Raw genomic sequence first — 15,550 nt, forward strand, 5'->3', positions numbered from 1 at the left:
GGCAAGCTGCAGCGGCTTGTGTTCGTCCCGCGAGCCTCCGGGCAGGAATTTCTCTCCTTGTCTGTTAACACCAGGACAACAGATACTCTTTGACTCGGTTCATCCCTGCAAGGGAGCTTATTCTAAGGCATTCACTCCGCGGGAAAGAAATGCAACATTTATGAGATTATGTGCATTATCTCCAATACAAAAAACCCCCAACAGAACAGATGTCTAGCGGCGAAGGGATAGTTAAGCATACCCTAGGAGAGCACACGATGGCTTATTAGGTGCGCGGCTGTTCTCAGGAAGACAGAGTGGCCACACAACCATATTCATATTACATTAAGTGGAAATACACGGAATGCAAAATTGCATGTGTGCCGCGTTTGTAGTTATATAAATATGCAAAACTATATCTCCGCGGAAAAAATCTAGGAGAGAAACGCATCGTGTGTGCGGGGAACTGGTTTTGGAAAAATTCTTTGATTATCATTATTATTTTCCTTCATTCATTTACTAAGGTAAAGAATGTTCGAGTGCCTGCCACCCTTGAGGTGTGAGCTGGGGCTCGGACACAGTGGCGGACCTGCCCTGAGCCCCCTGGCCTGAGGTCCCACTTTTCTCAGCCCCCTCGCCTTCTCAGTGCCCTGGGACTGAAGGCTAGCCACGTGGTGAGACGCAGAGCTCAGACCTGCTGGAATAGAAATGAGTCTTGGTCCTGCAGCTTTTCTCCAGGGTGTTCAGGCCTTTGTCGAGCTGGTCCTGGATTCGGCTGAGAAGCAGAGAAGTTTCCAGAGCTGCCACCCCTCCTGAGGGTAGCGCGCTATTCCCAGCAAGCAGTCCTGTGGGAGCAGAGCCTGCCTGGCACTGAGAAGGCTTCCCGGGTTTTGGGTGCCCGGCCTGAGCCATGCTGGGGGCCCCCAGTCAGCACCCCTGTGCTTGTGACCGTGAGGCCATCTGTGTGAGGGGCTGTCCGAGAAAGGAGAACCGCTGCTGTGGGCTCCGTCTCTGGGTGCCAAACACTCAGGAGCTAGACCTTGCCTGTGACACGGTCCCGGGAAGCTGGTGGTTGGCTCAGAGAGATCTTGTGGAGATGTCGGACAACCACTTACAGTGCTTGCTGCCCATACTCTGAATAAAGTGCTCTGGGTGTTTGGACGATGGAGGGAGGTGATGAGGAGGACATTATGACAAAAGCAAACGTGGAATGCTCTCGATTCTGGGCTCTTGGCTGGCACCCAGAATACCACACCCCACCAGTCTTCCCAGCCGCTCTGGGAGGTGGGTGAGTTCTCACCACTGTAGCATAGGAGGGAACAGAGGCCCAGACAGCTGGGTTAGCCTCCTGACGTCACACCGACGGGGACAGAGGGGAGATCCGGTCAGGATCTGGCTGACTGCAGAGCCCATGCCTTTGCATTTTCTGTGTCACAGCACGCTTTGGCTTCACAGAGACAAGTGTCACCAGTGGACCCCTCTCTGCCTCCCACTTCCACTCCCTGTCCGTCCATCCCAAAATGCCATTGTCTGTCTCCTTGGCAGCCCCTCCACTCGGCACACCACATGCTTCCGGGACAGCCCTCTTTAAGAAGTGTGATTAGAGCCCTTCTGCGTTAGAGAAAGGATTTCCTGTCTCTTTAAGGACAAAGACTGTGTGTGACCTCTTCATCCAGAAGTTTTAGGGCCCTAGTACAGTGCTTGGTACATGGCAAGTGCTGAGTAATTAAATGAGGATGTATTGTAATCAGTGCTAAATTAATCTCACCGCATCCTAAAGAAATAATGTGCATCAATAATAATAATAATAATAACGATATGAATCAATGCAGAAGGCCCTCCAGTGCAGAAGTTGGGAAAACGGCCTCTGGAATCAGACCCAGACAGCCTGGGTTTGAATCGTGTCTGTGCCGCTGCCTGCTCCTAACCTTGGTGAAGTTGTGATTTCTCTGGGTCTCAGTTTGCCCATCTGTACAATGGGGGCAGTCCTAGTACGGTTAGGGCTGCTGTGAGGATTGATGCGTAAATGCGTAAAGCGTGTGGAGCAGATCTTTGCCACAGTGAGCGCTGCATGGACACGAATTATTGTTCTTTACCGTTCCTGTTATTGTCACACACAAGGTTAAGCAGAGCTGGACTTCTAGGGAGACTCCCCACATCCGAGGTGTGGATTCTTACCCCACCTCTGGCTGCAGAGCCCCGGTCAATGCCACCGACCTCCCTGCCAGTTCTCCGCCCCTGTCCTAGGGCTCTGCTGGTAGAGTGGGTGTGAAGCTTATTTCCCCAGGAAGACTGGATACACCTCGGGGTGGGGGTGGGGGGAAGGCTGGGGCAGAGCCAGGCCTGAGTCCAAGCTGTGTCACTTTGTGAGCCTGGATGGGCCCCCTCGGCTTCAGGAAACCCAGTTCCTAACCTGGGAAGTGAGGACAGTCGTCCCTACTCCATGGGTCATTACTGGGATGACGAGAATAGGATCCGTGCTGTAAGACATGGCATTGCAGGCACTCAGCCCATGTGCCTCTCTCATCCTGGAGGGCGAGGGCCACTCTCAAACCTGTCCAAGTCCCCCCAAGCCTGTACCAGTGAGACCATGGCGTGCGTCCCCCAGACTCTGTGCCAGCGAGCGAGGGTTGTGGGTGCAGCACTGAGGCTGAGCGCACCTCTCCTCCTCACCCCCCTGCCTTGTCTCTGCTCTTCCTTTTGTTCCTTCTGGGGCAGCTGCTGCAGGGTGAGGAAGGTGTCCTCCCAGTGCAGGTGACAGATGGGCCACTGGGAGCCTCCGTGGCCCTCACCCTCCTCTCCCTGCTCAGACCCCAGGCCCCTCCTTTCCCGTCAAGCACCCTTGAATGCTTAGGAGTGGCAGACACTTGGATTGTGGTTCAGGCTTCCCTTCGGAGGTGGCCCCCCAGCCTCTGCTGGTGGTGTCTCCTGCCGGGTTTCCTGGGTGAGGGATGCTGGGTTCCGGCCGGAGGGACAAAGGGCTTCCGAGGGCCGTGAGCTGCACGCGCGGGACATAGTTGCAACCATGGATCCAGACTGTTGAAAGGAGGGTTGTCCCCAAGGCTCTGCAGGCACAGGTGGGGTGAGAGCCCTACTCAGTTGGGCTGTGAAGGTCACCGGCTCCTAGCGGGCCTGATGGTTGGGGTGACTGCTGGCATTAGGGGCGACCTGTGCTGCTGGGGGCATCGCGGCCCAGCGCCATTCTCAGCAGGACAGCTGGCTGTGCTGGCCGGGGGGTGGTGGATATCGTGGAGAGGAATCCGGAGAATTCCTTGGTGTGGGTAAGTCTGAATGTAAAGAGAATCCCCGTGAAGTTGAGGGAGAGATCCAATGATGAAGCGTTCCTTTAAAAATGTAAGTCAGGGGCGCCTGGGTGGCTCAGTCGTTAAGCGTCTGCCTTTGGCTCAGGGCGTGATCCCAGCGTTCTGGGATGGAGCCCCGCATCAGGCTCCTCCGCTGGGGGCCTGCTTCTTCCTCTCCCACTCCCCCTGCTTGTGTTCCCTCTCTCGCTGGCTGTCTCTGTCTCTGTCAAATAAATAAATAAAATCTTAAAAAAAAAATAAAAATGTAAGTCAGCTCGTGTCAGAGCCCTTCAGTGACTCCCAGTCCCCTTGGTGTAAAAACCAAAGTTAAGGCAAGGGTTTCTCTCCTCCTTTCCATTCTCTGCCCCAGCCCCATTGGCCTCCTTCCTGCTCCTGGAACACACCAGGCATCCCACCTTGGAGCCTTAGTCCCTCTTGGAATGTTCTTCCCTCAGGTGCCCACAGGGCCCGCTGCCCCTCTTGAGCGAGCGAGGTTTTCTCTGACCTTCTCTGGATGAAAGCACCTCCTCTCTGCTGTCCCCCCCCCTCGGGCTTCGTGTCCCCCACGCCTTGTACGACCCATACACGGCGTGTGCATTACTCCCGAGTGCCATCTTTCCTCACTAGAATAAGAGCTCTAGAACGGGAGGGATTTCTACCTGTTTTAGTCACTCATCGATCCTCAGCACCTCAACAGAGTGGACTCTTCCATAAAATTCAAATCAATAGAAGAAGGAAGAAAGGCAGTGATAAAACAGCCAATGCCTAGGGGCGGTTTGGCTGTTGGAGCCCAGCGGGAGCCACTGAGTAATTTTCCAGTTTTGGAAAATTGGAGTCATTATGACACCAGTCAAGCCTCCAGTGGGTCTGGGTGAGAACCGTCTCCTAGACGCGCGTGTGTGCGTGTGTTCTGTGTCTGCCGGGATGATGCTGGGTGTGCCCCAGGCGTTGGAGACTAAGGTGGTGGCTCTGTGCCACGGGTGTGAGGAGCCCCTCATTTATGTTCTTGGCATGTAAGTTCGATAAAGTTATGTGTGTGAGGCACTGGGAATTTGGGTTAAGGACCAACGGGATCTAAAAAGAAGCTGGCCCCAAGGATGTTAATTGCAGCATTATTTATACTGACCGAGATGACAAGTAACCTAAGCATCCAGGATCCTAAACGTACAACGTTGGGATGACGCATAGCGTGTATCACAGCGCGTTTAGATCTTAAAAATGCCAAAAACTTGCCAAAACCTTTACTATTTATTAGTGTTTGTAATATACCGTTAATAGAAAAAAAAATAGGTTACTACACGGCATGACACCAATTAATTATTAAAAATGAAATATGTGGAGGAGAAAGAGAAGGTCATGCACGCGCTCGTTAATGCTGGGTGGCTTGTCCCTGAATTGTGGAAAAATAGCTTATTTTCGGGGCGCCTGGGTGGCTCAGTCGTTAAGCGTCTGCCTTCAGCTCAGGGCGTGGGATCGAGCCCCACGTCAGGCTCCTCCGCTATGAGCCTGCTTCTTCCTCTCCCACTCCCCCTGCTTGTGTTCCCTCTCTCGCTGGCTGTCTCTCTCTGTCAAATAAATAAATAAAATCTTAAAAAAAAATAGTTAGCTTATTTTCTTCTTGGTGCTTTTCCTTCCCAATTTTTCCTCAGTAAATAATGTGTTTCTCATGAATTAGGGAAAAAAGTTGTGTTCTAAATGTAAAAATATTTTGGCTGGATTTTCGTGTACTTTAAGATGTGACAAACACTTCTCGTGTTTTGTTTTTAGGCCTATCGTAATGTTTTAACCACGTGATTACCCAGACCTTGTCCCCGACTTAATGCGAATATCTGCTCCCATGATGTGGCTCGAGTCTACAGATCAAAAAATAGATTTTTTTTTTCAAATGTTGTGAACTAGGAGCTTGAGAATGAGGAGGGATAAAATGGAAAATTCACAGAGCAACCCGTTGACGGGTTCTTTGAAGTGAAATTATGTGTTCTTAAAAATTATCTAAGACCAGGAAAGAGATCGTTAGATCCTATCAGCTCCCTTACGAGTGACATAAAAATAACAGACAAGTGCTTTTTCTCTGTGACTTTCGGTGCCATTTCACTCTGAGATTATGAGACTGAGCTTCTCTTCTGGATGAACCTCTTGTTGAGGAACCATTTGCAAAGCCTGAGGCACATCGAAAAGGCTGTGCTGGGCTGCCCGAACCCCTTTCGGAGTTCACGCCCCCACCCCAGCTGCCAGGAGTGATGGCTGCTGACAGCTGATGGCTGACTCCCTCCCTGGGATTGGCCTTCAGCTAAAGGAAGCTTCCTCTCTTTGGATGGGGTCCCAAGGCTGACCCCTTGCCTTCGTTTGGGACACCTCGAGGGGCCGTCCCGGCTCAGAGTTCCCATGGGTCTGGCACCTGATGTCCTAGCCCAGCTGCCCGTCTGCCCAGGCCTGCTTACCTCACGGGTGTGAACTGTTTGCTCCTTAGGCAGACCTCCTCTTCAGAGTCTGTTTCTTGGGAAACCCTACCTCACACCCTGATTTTCCAGTGAGGAGGTTGTGGAGAAGAAAGTGGGACCCTTCTTCCAAGCTCTGGCAGTCCTCGCTGACATGAAGGGAGCTTGGCTCTCAGAATTGCAGCCTGGTGTCTGCTTGTCCTCTGACTCCATTCGTGAGGAGTGGCTTTGATTCTTTTTTTTTTTTTTAGATTTTATTTATTTATTTTAGAGAGGGAGAGACAGAGAGAGAGACAGAGACAGAGAGACAGCACGAGCAGGGCTAGGTGCAGAGGGAGAGGGACAAGAAGACTCCACGCTGAGTGCAGAGCCCCACGCAGGGCCTGAGCCTGGGACCCTGAGATCGTGACCTGAACTGAAATCAAGAGTCAGATTCCCGACTGCCTGAGCCACCCAGGTACACCTAAGTGGCTCTGATTCTTGGGGTCCTCGGTAAAACCCGAAGGCCGCAGACATTGGCCTTCCCGCCTCTCCAGCTGTGTCTCCTGTGGCTGCTCCCAGAGACTGGCCTTGACCGCTGGGGACAGGCTGCCTGCCACAAGCCGTGGCCTCCAAGGGTTTGTGGGGCTGGACCTGAAAGGTCTTTACCTGTGCGCGGGCAGATCCGTCATTCTGCCGCGGCCAGAATCTTCGGCGGCCCTTCGCTTGCTGCTGTCAAGCACCGGATTTTACTGCGACTCTGTTACAAACTCAAAATAGTACCAGACCGGGGGGCCTTCTGTTGATAAGTGGATGATAAATGGAGGACAGTGTAGCTCCTTAGCATTTGGTTGGGGGCCACTCCTCATGCCTGCAGGACAGACAGAGCTGCACCTCTTCATTGTGGCACCTTGCCTGCCTCTCGAGTCCAGCGTCTTCTCTGGCTACTGGGCCCCATCCCTCGAATCTTAGCGTAGCCGCAGGGAACTGCCATCTCCCCTGGGCCGCCCTGTTTCAGGCCTTCAAGCTTCCTCTCCCTGGAATGCCTGGAATTCCCCCTTGTCTCACTGGATGGCCTCTCTCATCTGTTTCCTTTCTCTTTCCTGGCCTATCTTTCCCCAGCAGGGAATGTGCTGGGCCCTGGGCCCTGAGCATCTTGGTTTTTTTTGAGACTTCCCTTGTCTTTGTTCCTTTGTGGCCCCCTGCCCTGTGAATGCTGGAAACTTCTCTCCTGCCCTTTCCTCCCTGTGTTGGTGTGGTGCATTTCCTAGCTGGTCCTCTGACCCCCACACTTGCTCTTGCATACCTATCGGGAAAGACATTTTGATCATGTGTTCCTGGCATGGGTAGTTTCACCTACAGATTACACACACATTCTGCTGTGCCCACTGTATCATGGGTATTATAATAATACAGCCCTACAAACAGGCTTTTGACAGGATGAGATAAAGAAAGTTCTCTTTTCCTTATCGGAGGAAAGGGCCTCTGAACAAGAATTCCTGAACTGAGAACTAGCTGGGGGAGAGTCAGGCATCGTGTCTCCCCTGCCTTCTCAGTGCCTGGTACAGATCAGATGGACGTAGCTTCTGGGAGGGATGTTCGTGTTTGGGTATGAGAAGCTTTTGCCAAGAAGCAGACAGCCCAGGGAAGTGTGGGTGTTCTGACGGTCTGGGTCAGTCTTCATGTGTGGGAGTCCCTGTGGGGAGCCATCCGCCCAGGAGGGTTATAGCCTGTTCACAACTTCCAGAGGCTGATAATAACACTATTAACACTTTTCATTTATTTGGCAAACATTGACTGAGCACCGAATGTATGCCAGACGGATGTCGCAGGAATTGGGGGTGTAGAGGAAGACGCCACCTCGAGTCCCGCCCTCGGGAAAAACTGGCCAGGAGGTGCCCAGTTCCTGTCTGGCATGATGAGGAGGCGGCCGAAGGTACACGGAGTACCTGTGAGTGAGGGGGTTGGACGTCAAAGGTGACTTCTCCAAGGAGGTGATTCCTGATTGAACCTTCCCAGTCAGAAGGGCACTGGGAATATTCCAGGCCCGGGCAGAGGGTGGCTGTCGTGGGAGCTGTGTGTGGTGTGTGGCTGTGGTGGGGCGCCAGGAGTGTACCTCCCGTCTGTAAAATACGTCTCTCGTTCTCAAGATCTTTGGAGAAGTTTGTGTGACTGAGTCCCTGTACTAACACTCCCCTCCCTGTGGGATTTAAGGATTTATCCCCACTCTTATAGATGTGGAGACATCCCAGAGAGGTTTAGGAGACTTCCCAAAGAGGGCTAGTGGCCGGTCCTAGATTAGAGCCCCCTCCCGTGCGCAGTCCACCTCCCCAGCCCTGCGGCACCACCCTGCCCGCAGGAGGGGCTGGCTGGGCCTTCACAGCAAGGTAAGTGGGGGGAGGGTCCGCTGTTCCCTCGGACCAGTGTGGAGCTGATTCTCTGTTGGGGGGTGAGGGTTGGTGAGGGTGCCAGGTCCCCTGTGACACAAAGCCTTTTCACCCAGGCTGTCACCCTGGCTTGGCATCAACACGGAGGTCACTAGGGCCCTTGGTCTGGAGCCGAAGCAGAGAGGGCAGCATCCAGGATGGAGCCTGGGCTCTTGATTTATTTGCAACTCCTGGGGACATGCTCCCCCTTTAGAGTGTGGGGAGGAGTGGGAAGTCACAGGCCGGATTGGCCCCTTGCGGGCCGAGTAGATTTAGAGGAAGTCCCGACCCTTGCTAGAGGAGAAGTTCTGTGGACAGGGCTGTGTCTTGCTCAATGGGTGGGAACGGGCTTTGGAGCCCGACCGACCTCAGTTTGCCACTTGCTAGCCCTGTAACTTTGGACGGGTTACCCCCAAAGCCTTGACTTCCTCTTCTGTAAAATGGGGTAACAGCCAACTCTCCCCATAGGACCGCTGTGAGGCCACGAAGTGCCACGTGCAGAGAGCTCAGCAGGGTGCCTCGTGTATTAAATGCAGCCGTCTGGTAAACGTTCTCCAAACCTTAGCTGTTGTCTTTACCTTCCGTGCTCCCGGTGTGCCCAGCTCACAGTGGGATGCTGTGTGCTGAAAAGAACATATGAACTTGGATTCGTTAGCATTTATTAAATAAGGAAGTATTAAACTTTGGATTGAGTTGTTTCTGGCCTCCGATAAATGAAACAGGCGCGCTAGATTTTTACTGCAGGGAAAACCGTCCAGTTTTCTTAAACTCCCCCTGGCTCTGAGGTTTTATGATCCTTCTGCACAGCCTTGAGGATTTTCTTCAACGTAAACACACGGACGAGGGCGGTGGTTTACAACCAGAGTCTGGTTTGGCTTCTGGTGCCTGGCTGCTGGCTTGGGTCTGGGATCTAAGACTGTCGAGTGGGTAGGTGTGGTGCCTGGTTGCTGGCATGGAAACACCAGGGTAAGTGCTTTCCGCCCCCCCCCCCATGTGGTTATGACTGCAAAGTGGCCAGAATGTGGAACTCGTCCCGTGGGTTTGCCGGGCGGTGGTTTGCCAGGCAGCGGTTAGCCAGGCGGATGCCTACCGAGGACGAGGACGCAGGAGTGGCTGACAGTGCCTGGAGGGTCAGGATGGGAGCCCTGGAGCCCGCCTGCCTGTCTGTCTGTCCTTCTGTGTGCCCATGGGTTGGAGGCGGCAGACCAGGGGACATGGGGGCAGGAGACTCCAGACGTGGGGGCTCCGACCTTGACTATGCCCCGCGACTCCCACTGTGGGACTTGCGGGCGCCCCCCTGCCCCGATTCTCCCTGCCCCAGCTGTGACTGGGGTGGGGGAAGGGCTGCAGGAGGGTTTGACCAGGCCGGGCAGGTGGTCCTTGGCTTTGAGCAGCCCGGGCACCACTGGTTGAGAGAGTTAAAAGTGGAGAACACTGGCCTGCACCTGGAGGCTTGGCCTCTCTTCCGGTCTACCGCTCCCTTGCTACGTGGCCATGGATAGGACACTCAGATGCTCTGGGCTGCAGCTTCTTCAGCTGCAAAATGGGGAAACTGGCCCCCTGGGTACTTTCCCGATCTATGATGCCAAAACACCCTGGAGGGTTGCCAGGGACTGTTTTTTTGTTTTTTTTTTTTAAGATCGGCAATTCATGCATGTGGTAAAAGATATTGAAAGTTATAAAAGGATATACAGTCAAAGCAAACCTGCCTCACACTGCACCCCGCTGCCCTGACCCCCCCAGTTTCCCTTATCAGAGGCATTTACTTTGAAGTTTAGAGATTTTCTATGCATATGCACCTACCCTTAGAAATTTTTTTTTAAAGATTTTATTTATTTATTCGACAGAGATAGAGACAGCCAGCGAGAGAGGGAACAAAGCAGGGGGAGTGGGAGAGGAAGAAGCAGGCTCATAGCGGAGGAGCCTGATGTGGGGCTCGATCCCATAACGCCGGGATCACGCCCTGAGCCGAAGGCAGACGCCCAACCGCTGTGCCACCCAGGCGCCCCCACCCTTAGAAATTTTTAATTGTGAAATATCATATACTCAAAAGCATGCATAAAATGGATGTGCGGTTTAATAAACTGAACACCTGTGTACGTGCCACTCAGGTTGAGAAATAAGAGAATTCCCAGCGCCTTAGGCAGGACTCATCCCGTTCACCGTGGTCCTCGCCCCGTTCCCTCGCAGGCGCGTGCTGTCCAAGCTCTGGTGTCCTTTCCTCTGCACGTGCTCCACCTGGGAGACGGGCTCACAGCAGGACAGGTAGAGCTGTCTTGTTCTTTTTGATAGCCACGTATGATAGTCGCGTAACATTGCCTCCCTACGGATGTGCCATTATCTTACTATTATTTTTTACCAATCCCCTCTTGCTGGATATTCAGGGTGTTTCCAATCTTTTGTCGTTACCAACAATACTGCAGTCATTTTTCTGTCTTCCAGGAACCACCATTAATTAAAATATGCAGTAAGAGGTCTTATTGCATCAGCCTCCCTGACCTGCCAGTCATTTCTAGAACAACATGGAAACGCTCTAGCAGGAAGCCCTGCATGGCTCCGCCGTCCTCAGGCATGGATGTCTTGGGCCACTCGCCTGGAACCAGCGCTGCCTATCTGATGCTGCCCTTTCCCGGACGCCCCTCGGGGCCGGGTCTTGGAGGGTGTGGGATCTCCAGTTGGGCGTGTGCCGGGTTGATGGGGAGAAGCGCAGGGATGGGAACACAGCTGCAGGCTTCCCTCCAGGCAGAAAAGTTCCTTTTCTTTTGATTATGCAATGTTCCAGCGAGGGGCCTGGGTCTGCTCTTCTGCTTTTCTTCATCCTTCTGCAGACGGGAATGAGGCAGGGGGGCTCGAGCGGGTGCTCCGGCCAGGCCAGTGTGTTTTTGGACCGCTCCTCCTCACATGTCCTTTCCTGCTTCATCTGCCTCTTCCTCATGTCCTCTTTCTCTTTTTGTTCTTCCTTTTCTCTTTCTTCATTCCCACACCAACCCCTTTGAACTAAAATCCCTGGGAAGCTGGCGGATTCCTGCATCCATGCATGCAAAAATTCTGGCCTGCCTGTTCTCTCCTTTCTTTCCTGGTTCTGAGTGTGGACAGTCCTGGGGCGCCTGGGTGGCTCAGTCGGTTGAGTGTCCAACTCTTGGTCATGATCTCAGGGTTATGAGATCGAGCCCCCCCATTAGGCTCTGTGCTGGGGTGTGGAGCCTGCTTAAGATTTTCTCTCCCCCTCTCTCTGCCCCTCCTCACCTCTCTCTCTCTGCTCTCCTTCTCTTAAAAAAAAAAAAAAAGATGAATGAGAACAGCCCCTGGCATAGAAATTGTGGGGTGGTGCACGATGAGGTCCGAGGCCAGTGAATCATCGGCATCGGGGCCTTGGCGGCCTTTTGCTTCTTCTTTCTTCTTTTGAGCGGATCTCCTGCCGCTGGTCTCTTTACTTCCTCCTTCAGGGTCTGTGGCTGTGACGTGGGGAGGATGGACCTGGCCAGGAGGTCACAAACAGGCCACGATGGAGAGGATGGCCTCCGGATTTGGAAGGGTGAGGGGCTGGGAGGTGGTGGAGTTCTCAGGGGGAAGAGGAGGTGGCAGGCACCTTCTCAAAGTGACAATGCTCCTTGGGTTCACCAGTCTGGGCAGAAGCTTGTCATAGTTGGTTCGGGGCGAGGCCAAGAGTTCTGGGTCTGGAAGCATTTTTGTACCTGTGAGTCTGCGTGGACCTGTGTGCTCAGACGGCTCTAAAGCGCTTAGCAAGTGTGTGGGCTCCAGAGTCGGGTCGCCTGGGTCTCTCCAGCCTCCACCTCTTGCCAGTGCCCTGGAGGGACCTTATAAAAATTATTGCGTCTCAGTTTCCGCCTCTGTGAAATGGGGCTGTTAAAGCATGAAATGAGATTATCCTTATAAAGTGTTAAGCACGGAGTAAATGACGTCTGAATGTTAGCAGTTAGTACTGTCTTTTAGGTGGTTTCCGAACATTTCAGGCAGAGCAACCCCCCCCCCCCCCCCCCCGCGCGTGAAATCTTTTGTGGAAGTGCTCCAGAGCGCTCTTTGCAACTCGTAAGTGTAATTGAGTTGTGCCCCTTGATACCACCTTTGTGCCTGGTACTTTGACAGTTCTTATTAAAACTGAAAATGTATATTGCTTAGGATTCAGCTATGCAACGCCTGGGAATCTGACATCTGACACGACCATGCCTGCCTACACACGGCTATATGTTCACTGCAGCTTTGTCCGTAGAAGCAAAAGGTTAGAGACCCCTAAGGGTCCAGCAGGAAGAGAAAGATTGGATCATTTATGAAATACTCTATGCCTGTAAAACAGACAAGAGAGATCTATGGACTGTCTTGGAATTCTTTTCATGATCTATTAAGTGTAAAAAAAACCAGAGGCAGAATGATGATACATGGTGTATTTCTGTTTTTTTAAAAGCTTCTCAGTACGTGTCTGTGCCTCTGTGGACAGATGCGCACAGACCCAGAGAGCACTCCATCACTCACCAGTGCCTCCCAGACTGCTCCCAGCGCTTGACTTTTGGGGGCTGGAGAAGTCGGCATTTCTTACTCTAAGGAAGTTCTTCCCTGCCCCCCCCAAAAACCAAGTTCTTTGGGTGGTTTTGCTTTCCAGTTGGTGTTGTCTTGCAAATTAAGAAGAGGGAGGCCGTCCTGGAGGAAGCGTGGATTTGCACAGGTCTCTGTGGGAAGAGTTGGGCTGTGGGTGCAGGCTCTGCTGCTCTTGAAGGTGGCCTGCGAACGGAGGCCCCTGGCTCCTGCCTCGTTTGGCCCCTGGGCAGGCTGCGTCTGGGGCTGTGTTCCCGGCACACTCTGCTCGCCATCTGTTGCGGAGGCAGTCGTGAGGCCGTTAGCAGTGCTTCCCTCACAATAGGCCTCCCCTAGCAGTGCTTCCCTCACAATAGGCCTCCCCGACGTGATGGGATCACCCTTTAATTATTTACAGGGGTCAGCCACCTGATGGAAGCCCCTTGCTGGGGACAGAGGCTACCGACAGCAGGTGATTGCGTGTTTCGGGGAGAGGCAGGACCGGGAGGGTGCGCGCCACAGCTAGGAGCGGGCGGCCTCAAAATAGAAGCGCACGAAGCATCTAGGAAGGTAATTTTACACACTGATAATCTCGAGGTTGTGGTTCAGGGGTGAACCAAGCTCAAGGCAGCCAGCCCAGCACACATCGGGCCGGTTTGCTTTCCCGGCAGCCTGGGGAGGCAGGGTCTGCTTAGGTCACGTCTGCGTTGCTTTGAAATCTGTTCAGAGGTACGCCTGCTTGTTCCCAGGGCTGACCACTCCTCTGGGACCTGCTGGGGCATCCAATGGCAAGACCCTTCTCCAGAGCCGGTAGACCTGTGGCTAAATACCTGCCCTGCCTCTGGGCCATCATGTGACCTTGGACAGGGCACTTCCCCCTCTCGGGCTGAACTATCTTTCTTTTTCTTTTCTTTTCTTTTCTTTTCTTTTCTTTTCTTTTCTTTTCTTTTTTTCTTTTCTTTTCTTTTCTTTCTAGATTTTATTTATTTATTTGACAAAGAGAGAGACAGCTAGAGAGGGAACACAAGCAGGGGGAGTGGGAGAGGGAGAAGCAGGCTTCCCGCCGAGCAGGGAGCCCGATGTGGGGTTTCATCCCAAGACCCCGGGATCATGGCTCAGACCCTGAGCCGAGGGCAGACGCTAAACGACTGAGCCACCCAGGCGCCCCTGGGCTGAATTTCTAACACTCCTAAATCAAGGGATTGGATGAGGCGAGCCCCACGGTTTCTCAGCTCTAGAACATTCTGTGAATAATACACTCACATGACACGCTGTTGCAGGGGGAGGGTATGAGCTAGACGGAGGCCCAGAAGTTGAGGCTTGGTGCTTTAGTGCTTGCCATCGGCCCTGGGCGCCCATCCTGATCTGCCGTGTCGACATTGAGACTCACCGGGCACCAGGAGGCGATGGGACATGTTTTGAGCTGAGCGCCACCTGTGAAATGGGACTCACACTACTTGCCTTGCAGGATGATGAAGATTTGTGAATATACGGTTAAATTCCTGGCACGTGCTAGGTGCTCAGCAAATGGTATTACACACTTAGTACTTGGCATTCCCAGCCCTGCTTTTTGTCTTAGCTAGAAAATGTGTGCCATGTGGGGAGGGAAATGGCGATTACCTTGTTTTAGAGATGCCACTTCATAGAAAGCATTGGCACTGGGCCTTACTGACCTTTCCCAAAGCGACGTGTGTTCCTTCATCGTTCGGATTAAGGTTGGCATTCATGTTCACTCTGTGATGCCTGTGACAACTCTAATCTCCTTCACTCCTCAGGAAACCCTATGAAGTAAGAGGCACTATTGTCCCCATTTTATAAAGTAAGAAATTGAGGCTCTAGGGAGTTAAGTGATGTGCCCACGATCACACAGCCAGTAAATGGTTGGTGAGGGCAGGACCGGAGCATATCTTTCTTTAGAGCCCTCGTCCCGTAACCATCAGTGTGCGCTTTCAGAAAGGGGGGGTGCGTTAGGGGACCAAGAAAAGCGGTAAAACACCTGAGTCAGACAGGAAATCATGCGCTTGAATTTCTTAATGTGGTAGATTTTCTAAGAGACATTAACAGTCAGCTCTATTCCGCGCTTACGGCTTGTCAGCCCTGCAAGGTGGTGGAGCCCCAGGGTACATTTGATTCAGACGATTCCGTTTTCTGTCTTGTTTATTGCAAGTGACCTTGAATTACCTAAGACCCAGGGAAATGCGTTCTTAATTTTGCCCTTTTAACAATAATGATCTCCCCCCTCTAGCTCAGATTTAAATAGTCCTTCTGAGTTGTCACCCACTTAAAAAGCATAAAAAATCCCAACCCCAAACTCTCTGTAATTATGGGGTAGGATCGAGAGGGAGAGTGCTGAATGGGGAATAATGCGATCTGCGGAGCATTCTAAGTTGTGCTGGTTATATTCAGTGGCAGGGTTGAAGGCTTGTGCCTGCTGCTGGTAAGTCACAAACAAAACAGCCCCTGCTTTCGCCGGGAGGTTTGGCTGTTCACTGCCTTTAATTTGGGGCACCCAAGGCTCCCATTCTGTGGTATGAGTGGTTGGCTGGGCGCTCACGGCCTTTTCCTCCGCCTGGCCAGAGAGAAACAGCAGAAGCCTGGAAATGCTTGCTGGTCACCCGTGAACTGGAAATCGGGCTCCTCTTCCTCTTCCCCTGTCGGATAGCAGGGGAAAAAAGTACAACAAGCTTCCAGGAACAAGTAAGAGATTTTTTTTTTTAAGGCCCTTTAAACAAAGACTGGAAATTCGGGAGTGAAATTGCCATAGGGTTTTGGGCAGGGAGCATATAGGATTATTCCTGGGGGAGGTGGGCACGTGCAGGGGTGGGATGTAGGAGGGGCATTTTGCCTGACCCGCCAAGCAGGTGAGCACTGTGGGCCTGTTGGAAGCGAGGAAGGG

The 15,550-nt window shown here is 52.7% G+C and overlaps 1 protein-coding gene and 1 long non-coding RNA gene across 2 annotated transcripts in view; both read left to right on the top strand.

Moving 5' to 3' along the window:
* KSR1 (kinase suppressor of ras 1) overlaps positions 1–15,550 on the top strand; it is a 144,702-nt gene that overhangs the window by 16,094 nt on the left and 113,058 nt on the right.
* LOC103667243 lies at positions 7,059–8,810 on the top strand. The gene is made up of 2 exons (XR_005837482.1): positions 7,059–7,634; positions 7,934–8,810. It is a non-coding gene; the product is annotated as an uncharacterized LOC103667243 (long non-coding RNA).

This window comes from Ursus maritimus, unplaced genomic scaffold (assembly GCF_017311325.1).
Source record: "Ursus maritimus isolate PB19 unplaced genomic scaffold, ASM1731132v1 scaffold_24, whole genome shotgun sequence".
NCBI classification, from domain to species: Eukaryota; Metazoa; Chordata; class Mammalia; order Carnivora; family Ursidae; genus Ursus; species Ursus maritimus.